Source organism: Canis lupus, chromosome 1 (assembly GCF_048164855.1).
Source record: "Canis lupus baileyi chromosome 1, mCanLup2.hap1, whole genome shotgun sequence".
Lineage (NCBI taxonomy): Eukaryota > Metazoa > Chordata > Mammalia > Carnivora > Canidae > Canis > Canis lupus.
Window position 1 is genome coordinate 98,448,047 of NC_132838.1, and position 7,971 is coordinate 98,456,017.

General features: G+C 48.2%; 1 protein-coding gene across 9 annotated transcripts in view; it reads right to left on the minus strand.

Annotated features, from left to right (window-relative positions):
• Window positions 1-7,971, minus strand: part of SPIN1 (spindlin 1) — a 75,249-nt gene that overhangs the window by 66,287 nt on the left and 991 nt on the right. For 2 of the 9 annotated variants that reach the window (XM_072841612.1, XM_072841566.1), the window contains exons 1-2: window positions 7,788-7,902; window positions 6,371-6,491 (exon numbers count right to left, since the gene is read on the minus strand). The exons of 2 other annotated variants lie outside the window; for them this stretch is intronic. The gene's annotated coding sequence lies outside the window, so the exon portion shown is untranslated. Of the gene's footprint in view, window positions 1-6,121; window positions 6,184-6,370; window positions 6,492-7,135; window positions 7,304-7,787; window positions 7,903-7,971 lie in introns of those variants that run through there. 5 more of the 9 variants (XM_072841570.1, XM_072841584.1, XM_072841578.1 and 2 more) reach the window with 5 other exon arrangements.

The following is a 7,971-nucleotide window of genomic DNA, read 5'->3' on the forward strand; positions in this document are numbered from 1 at the left end:
TACAAATTGAAACCACAATGAGATACCACCTCACACCAGTGAGAATGGTGAAAATTAACAAGATAGGAAACAACAAATGTTGGAGAGGATGTGGAGAAAGGGAAACCCTCTTGCACAGTTGATGAGTGTGAACTGTACAGCCACTCTGGAAAACTGTGTGAAGTTTCCTCAAAGAGTTAAAAATAGAGCTACCCTATGACCCAGCAATTGCACTGCTGGGGATTTACCCCAAAGATACAGATGCAGTGAAACGGCAGGACACCTGCACCCCAACGTCTATAGCAGCAACGTCCACAATAGCCAAACTGTAGGAGGAACTTTGGTGTCCATCGAAAGATGAATGGATAAAGAAGCTGTGGTCTATGTATACAATGGAATATTACTCAGCCATTAGAAACGACAAATACCCACCATTTGCTTCAACATGGATAGAACTGGAGGATATTATGCTCAGTGAAGTAAGTCAGTTGGAGAAGGACAAATATTATATGGTCTCATTCATTTGGGGAATATAAAAAATAGTGAAAGGGAATAAAGGGGAAAGGAGAGAAAATGAGTGAAAATATCAGTGAGGGTGAAGAACATGGGAGACCCCTAACTCTGGGAAACAAACAAGGGGTAGTGGAAAGGTGGGTGGGGGATTGGGGTGACTGGGTGACGGGCACTGAGGGAGGCACTTGACGGGATGAGCACTGGGTGTTATGCTATATGTTGGCAAATCGAACTCCAATAAAAATATATACAATAAATAAATAAAAATATGTTCATAAATACATGATACAAAAGGAAAAGAAATTAATCCTAAATTAAAGTAAGACCATTTCAGGGCACCCGGGTGACTCAGTCAGTTGAATGTCTGACTCTTGATTTCAGCTCAGGTCAAGATCACAGGGTCTTGGGGTGGAGCCCCACATCAGGCTCCACAACCAGCAGGGGCGGGGGGAGCTACGGGAGATTCTTCCTCCCTTTCCCCCTGCTTGCTCGCTCGCTGTCTAAAAAAAGAAGTGAATAAATCTTTTAAAAAGTAATAAAGTAAAATAAGATCATTCTACAGACCTGCCACCCCAGTCATCACTGCATTTACAGTTCCTGTGGTTCCCACTGTGATTTCTGACCTACAGAGAAAAGTGACCAGACCTCTCTAGGATACTGGGGCTCCCCTTATAACTGGAATATAATGCATGAGCTCTGAATCCTCCCAGGGTGGTGAGCAGGTCTTTTACAACAAAGCCACTCGGAACGTTCCAATCTCCCAAAGCCTTTAGCTGTCTCCTTCTTCCATGGTATAGCAAGACAGTTCTGGCATCTCAGCTTTGCTCAGACCACCTCTGGATTTGTTTCAGGCAATCACCAGCACTCTAACCCCCTCAAGGTACAAAACTGATCCAGAATGCCTGCTTATGAGCCCGTGTCAACAAATTCATCCTAACGCACCTTCGTGTCCCTTCCACCATTATCCCATAACCCTAAGATCCATTCCCACAAATATCCCTCAGGTCCGACCTATAATTTAACGGCAAACCAATCTTTTGGAACTCCTCATGGGTCACGTTCTATACCTCCCACATTGGGGCCTGCTGGGATGATCTTTGGGGAAGGGCAGGCAATTACAGTTTGCCAGGCAAACAGAGATCAAGTTCCCCACACGGGATGGAAAAGCTACTTCTACTGGCAAAGACAGCACAGCAGAATTTAGGTCTCCAGCTTAATCAGAATCTGACCATACATCTCTAATCCAATTTTTAGGATCCCACTCCTTACCAATCAATGCCCTGGCTTACAAATTTAGAATTCAATTTGCATTTTTTTAGGGCAGTCACAGAAACTTTCCGGTCCTTTATGTGGAACCTGAGTAAGGAATATAAAACCCTGGGTTCATCATTTTGCAATGTAAGATTTTAACTTGGCTAGACTGAACCACATTCCCCAGAATTTCCTTTCCCATTTGCTTCTGGTTTGGGTGGGTCACAAGAGACGTTCCTGTGCAGCACATGTGGCAGCACATCTGTACAGTCTGCATCCGCTGGTCTTCTGGTTCTCCTCACTGATGCCAGGCAGGGCTGGCCTTGCAAGGCTGCTGCTGCAGTGGCTCAAAAAGAATCTCATGAAAAAAATGATGCTTGAGACAAACTCTATAGAAAGAACTGAAACAGGACCAAAACACAAACAAACACACCAATAACACATTCCAGGCAGAGGAACAAGAACCAGTGCCACGTGCCCTATGAAGGAGAAGGTGCTGAGCACAGAAGACAGAAGAATGACAGGCGTGGCTGGAGCAAGGGAAGGGGAGACATGTGGCCAAAGTCCCAAAGGATAAAAGTTACACGTATGCCCCTGAGATCATGTTACGAAGTTCAGTACTTAAAGCAGTGGGAAGCCAATGAGAGCTTTAAGTAAAAGGGTGACATAATCAGATCTGCTTTTTTAAACTCTAAGTTTCTGACACTACACAAATTTCAAACATGTTTATCTTTTACCCAAAAATCTACCTTAAACCTACACATGCACAAATACAAAACAACATATCTACAAGGTTATTCCCTGTAGCAACATTAATAAGAGCAACAGAATATAAACAACCCATGTTCATCATTAAAAACTACAAGAACGTAAAAATAGAAAAGAGCTTATATAAAGCAATCTGCAGACTATACTAAGGGGAAAAAATAACAGCATTGAAGTCTACTTTCTTTCTAAAAATGAAAAGGAAATAAAAATACGTATCCATGCTAGTATTTGCAAAAATGAAACACTGGAAAAATAAACCAGAAATAAAAGGGGGGCACTATGGGTATGTTTGATGCAGGCAACAGCAGTGGAAGGACTATGAATATACCTTTGTAACACAGCTTTGACTTTTAAACTACATAAACATTTTACATAATAAAATTTTTAAAAATACATTAAAAACGTAATACAACCCTTAAACCTTAAGTATTTCATACAAATAAACCAAACTAATAATCAAACTGGCAACATCATCAGAAAGAAAAGTATCTTCAAGTCATTTTATAATTCAGAATGTCAACTACACACCCTTACATGGATATGTTTTAAGAACAAAAGAACTGTAATGAAATATAAGCCAGCATTTTATTATCGGTGTTTTCAAATATCATTTATATACTGCAGGACAAGGGAACTAATGTTGCAAAGAATGCAAATTTTCAACGTTGGAGAAAAAAAAATAAACTCAAAGTAAAAACCCTGCAATGTTAAATTTAATTGAAAATACCAATACAGGGACTCCTAGGTGGCTCAGTTGGTGAAGCGTCTGCCTTTGGCTCAGGTCATGATCCCAGGGTTCTGGGATGAAGCCCCACATTGGGCTCTCTGCTCAGTAGAGGCTCTGTTTCTCCCTCTCCCTCTGCCTCCTGCTCTGCCTACTGTGCTTTCTCTCCTTGTCAAATAAATACATCAAATCTTAAAAAAAAAAAAAAAAAAAAAAAATCGAATTTTATGTATTTCCCGCATCTGCCCAATGAAAGTAGAGGCATTCCAGTAGCAATACAGACACGAAGCACCAGATTTCAGTATCTAAATTCCATCCCCCAATAAGAGGAGCTGAAAGAACCAGCTGATCATGAAATCTTAGACATCTAGTATCAGAAAGCAAGAAATGGTTCAAAGATTAATGGGGTGGCATCCCAGGGAAGAGATCCAGCTTGAAGGGAGTGCACCATGCCCAAGTTAGGGCAAGCTGCGGAAAAAGAACAAGAACTACTTGATTAATAACACCGAATACACAAAACTTTATCAGTCCACAGTGGTTTCAAGTGAGAAAAAAGCAAAAAGAAATTCACAACCCAACCCTGGACACAGGAAAAAAGGACATTCTAATCACCTGTCAGGGCCTAGAATGATTAATATTAACTAAGAAATGGGACTAGTTAATATATAAACATACATTCACATATACAACTATAAACATGGATTCGTTCTCATTTGTTGACAAACATACAGGCCACCAACAGGTACAAAAATTGCTTTTACGCTCTGTGGATGTAACTATAAGCAAATTGAACTTGCTATAAACAAATACAATCTAAGTTTTTTTAAAAAAGTTGTTCCATCTTTTTAGTTTTTATGTATTTATTTTAAGCAGTCTCTACACCCAAGGTGGGGTTTGAACTCATGACCCTGAGATTAAGAGTCACATGCTCTTCCAACTGAGCCAACCAGGCATCCCTGCTTTTTAAAAAATAAAAAAAAATTAAAAAACTAAAAACACAGGTTACTACAATTGAAAAGTATCTAAAATGGTATAAAAAATGCTTGAGTAGTCTCTTCACTTACACTGTCAACATTTGAATAAAACAACACCCGTGTTGAATGGATCCTTCTCCCTCCACCCCTTCTGCCCGAAAAAATCAACACAGTCAACATTGTAGTGGCTCCAGACTGATCCCCCTCGTCCCAAATGACTTCATCCACCACCACCCCCAAGTCTGGACTACACAGAGATCCTGTGCTGGCACATTCCTTGGTCCACCTTTCATGCTGCTTAATGCCTTCCAATGGCTTTCCCCACATAGAGAAGAAACCCCAACTGCCTTGACATGGTATGCAGATCAAGTAAAACCTGGCCCCAAATTCATGCTACCCAGACCGGCCCTGACAAAGTACAGGTGGTGTCAGCAGTGGTGACCTCATCATCATTGTCGGTACCCACAGGGCACTTACCACAAAGCCCTAGAAGCTTACACTTGATGAGGTAGGTGTCATCCTGTTTAACAGATAAACACACTCTTAGAAGTAAATGTTAACATGGGGCAATCTTTGGTTGGGATTCAAATCCAGGATGGTCTCAAACACCCTCTACACGCGTCTGCTGGCACTGTCCTTCCACCTGGACTTCTTTGCTCTCCTGCTCTACACTCCTGACCCTGCTAGAGCATTGCCTTCTCTTCCAGATGCCCTCATCCTGTGCATGCGTATCCTCCCTACCAGACCGGAAGGTCTCCAAGGGCACATCTTTGTGCAGTACGCCCATACAAGACTCACTGCATTAAGAACTTATGGCATTTTTTAAATGCCTTAAGCACCTAATAAAGAACTAAAAATCACACTGAAGGATCAGCCCGGGTGGCTCAGCGGTTTAGGGCTGCCTTTGGCCCAGGCCATGCGTGTGTGATCCTGGAGACCTGGAATCGAGTTCTGCGTCAGGCTTCCTGCATGGAGCCTGCTTCCCTCTGCCTGTGTCTCTGCTTCTCTCTCTCTGTCTCATGAATAAATAAATAAAATCTTTAAAAAAAAAAAAATCACACTGAATACTAGAGCACAACGAACCAAATGGTTCACTTCAACATTAACTGCAGCAAAGTTCAAAAGTAGAAGGGAAGGAAATGAACGATGAATGGCAGCAGCTATTGCATTGCAGGACTGTGCTGGGAACCCTACAAATTCATGTAGTTCTCGAAAGAGCCTCATGTGACACGTCTCCTCCCAGTTTACAGGGAAGAAATGGCAAGTTCTAAAGAACACAAGGGGTTTGGGAAGGGAGATCAGCTGTGTGGCTTCAGATCAGGACCCAGTAGGGCTTGATTTCCACCCAGACTCTCCAGAGCTGAAGGCCACGCTCTCTCAGTGGCCAACTTCAGAGCCCAGAGCTTTTTCACAACACCACAGTGTGTGTGCCAAATTGAACAAAATACCTGGGTAAAATAATTGATTCCCTCTTCCAAGTTCTTCTCATTCAAGGAACGGGGTGGGGAGGGGTGGGGGACATTCAAGCATCAATAAATATTAAGAAAGTGTTTATGTAGATATGTATCAATTGCTCTGTCAGCAAATTAAGATCCTAACAGCTAAATCAAAAAAACACTCAACACCATTACTTTTAATCTGTAAATGACCGATGTGATTAATTCTTCAGAAACAGTATCTTTTCCACAAATTTTTAATGTACCAGAAAAAAAACGCTAACGATTAAGGAGTGCAGCAAGACAAGTTACGAGTGTGTGGGCATTCAAGTAAGTCACTGCGAAAACGCTATTACGTTTCTCCACTTACAACTTCAAATTAATAATTCTCATCTGAAGACTAAAAGCCACATTTGAGATCCTGACCACGAGATGCACAGGCATCACAAAGCACATGAAGGCGTGGGTACCGTTACCTAAGATGCACTCTGAGGACAGCAATGACCAACGTTTCAGTGTTACCTGGATTTCATGGGCGCTGAAACAAAACAAAACAAAGAGATCTGCAGCCAACTATGGAAACAGCACAATATTTCTCAGAGCCCTTAATGGAGGCGGTAAACTCCGACCCCAAGGGAGGACAGAACACAGCACTATTTCCCAAACTGAGGTGACCAAGGAACCCTTTGTTTCTCCAGCAGCATCTAAGACTAGTTCCGCACTACCTTCAGCAGCACCGCTTCAGATATTCCAAAACTAAGTCGGTACTGTTACTGTAGTCTGGATTGGGAACCGGAAGTACTGTGGAAGCACTACTAGCCAAATTCCTGGGATCAGCCAAAGTTTCTGGAAAAAAAAAAAAAAAAAAAACCTGTAGGTCAAATGTAAAGAAATGACTAGAAGGCCTTTGCTTGCCTTAGCCATTTCACAGCATCTTAACGTCTACTCGCTACTCTAAAAGAAAAATAAATTCTGTCTTCCCACAAAAAACTAATACCTACTATCCATAAATTTGTGACATATACCAAGTGTGCGACGTTTACTCGCTATTCTCCAGTCTAACAAGGACCGTTCCGCGAATTCCCGGCGGTTACAACTTGGGGTGTGTGCCCACCACGCCAGGCTGGGGCAAGGCCCCGGGGCAGCCGCCCCTTCCCTCTGACCCCGCCTGCACGGTCAGCACCCGGAGGGCCCTGCCGAACCCAGCCCGCCCTGGAAACACCCCCAAGCGCACGCGGGATTCTCGTCTCCTAACAAAAGCTGTGCCCTCTCCCTCCAGCTCTTCGGCCTGCAGGGCTCCTTCCAGAAGATTCCAGCAGAAGAAAGTTACAGGTGTCGGCCCACGGCGGCCCACGGCGGCGCGCGTCCCGCGCTGCCCCCCGAGGTGCCCGCCACCGCGGCCCCGGCGAGCACGGACACCCCCGTGCACCCGGCCCCGGGCCCGGCCCCATCGCACGCAGCCGCCGCGCCAACAGCCTCGGGGCGCCCACCTCCCGGCCGCGGCCACCGCCGCCCCCGAAACCGGCTCCGGGCAGGCGCGCGAGCCCACCCCGGGCACTGCGCAAGCTTCCGCGTCGTGCGGCTCATCCCCGCGCCCCGGGCGCAGCGCGCTCAAGGTCACCCGGGATGCGGGGGCGCGCGGGCGAGGGGCAGACCCCAGCGAGGGCCGGGGCCGGGGGCGCGGGGCGGGGGCGACCCGGGCCCGCGGGAGGGACGGAGGCGGGAGGAGAACGGCCGCCCCGCCCCGCCCCTCCCCCCCGCCCCGCCTCCGCCCGGGGGTCCCGTCCCCCGCCCCGCCCGGCGGGTTATGCAACGCTCCCGCGCCCCGCCCCCGCCGCCCCCCGCCCCCGCCCCCGCCCCGCCGCCCAGGCCTGCGGAACAAAGCGCGGGGCCCGCGGCCCGGCGGGCAGGGCGGCCGCCATGTTGGCGGGGGCGGCGAACAAAGGCGCGCGGCCCGAGCCCGAGGCCCCCCGCCCCGCGGCCCGGCCGGCAGGGGGCGCTGTGCCGGCGCCGCCCGCGCCCGGACAATGCGCCGCGGCCCGGCCGCCGCTCCCCCGCGCCCCGCCGCCCCGCCGCGCGCCCCGCCCGCGCCCCCTCCCCGCCCCGAGCGGCGCCCGCTCCCCCGCGGCCCGCGGGTCTCACCTGCCGGCCGCCTAGGCCGCCGTCCTCAGCCCGCGGGCCCCGCCGTCCCGCGCCGCACTCCCGCCCCGGCCCGACCGAGCCAGACGGCGCCGCCCCGCCCCCGCTCCGCTCCGCGGCCGCCGCCGCCCGCCCCCGGCCGCACGGCGCACGCGCACTGCGCCCGCCGACTGCGCCGGCCGCGCCG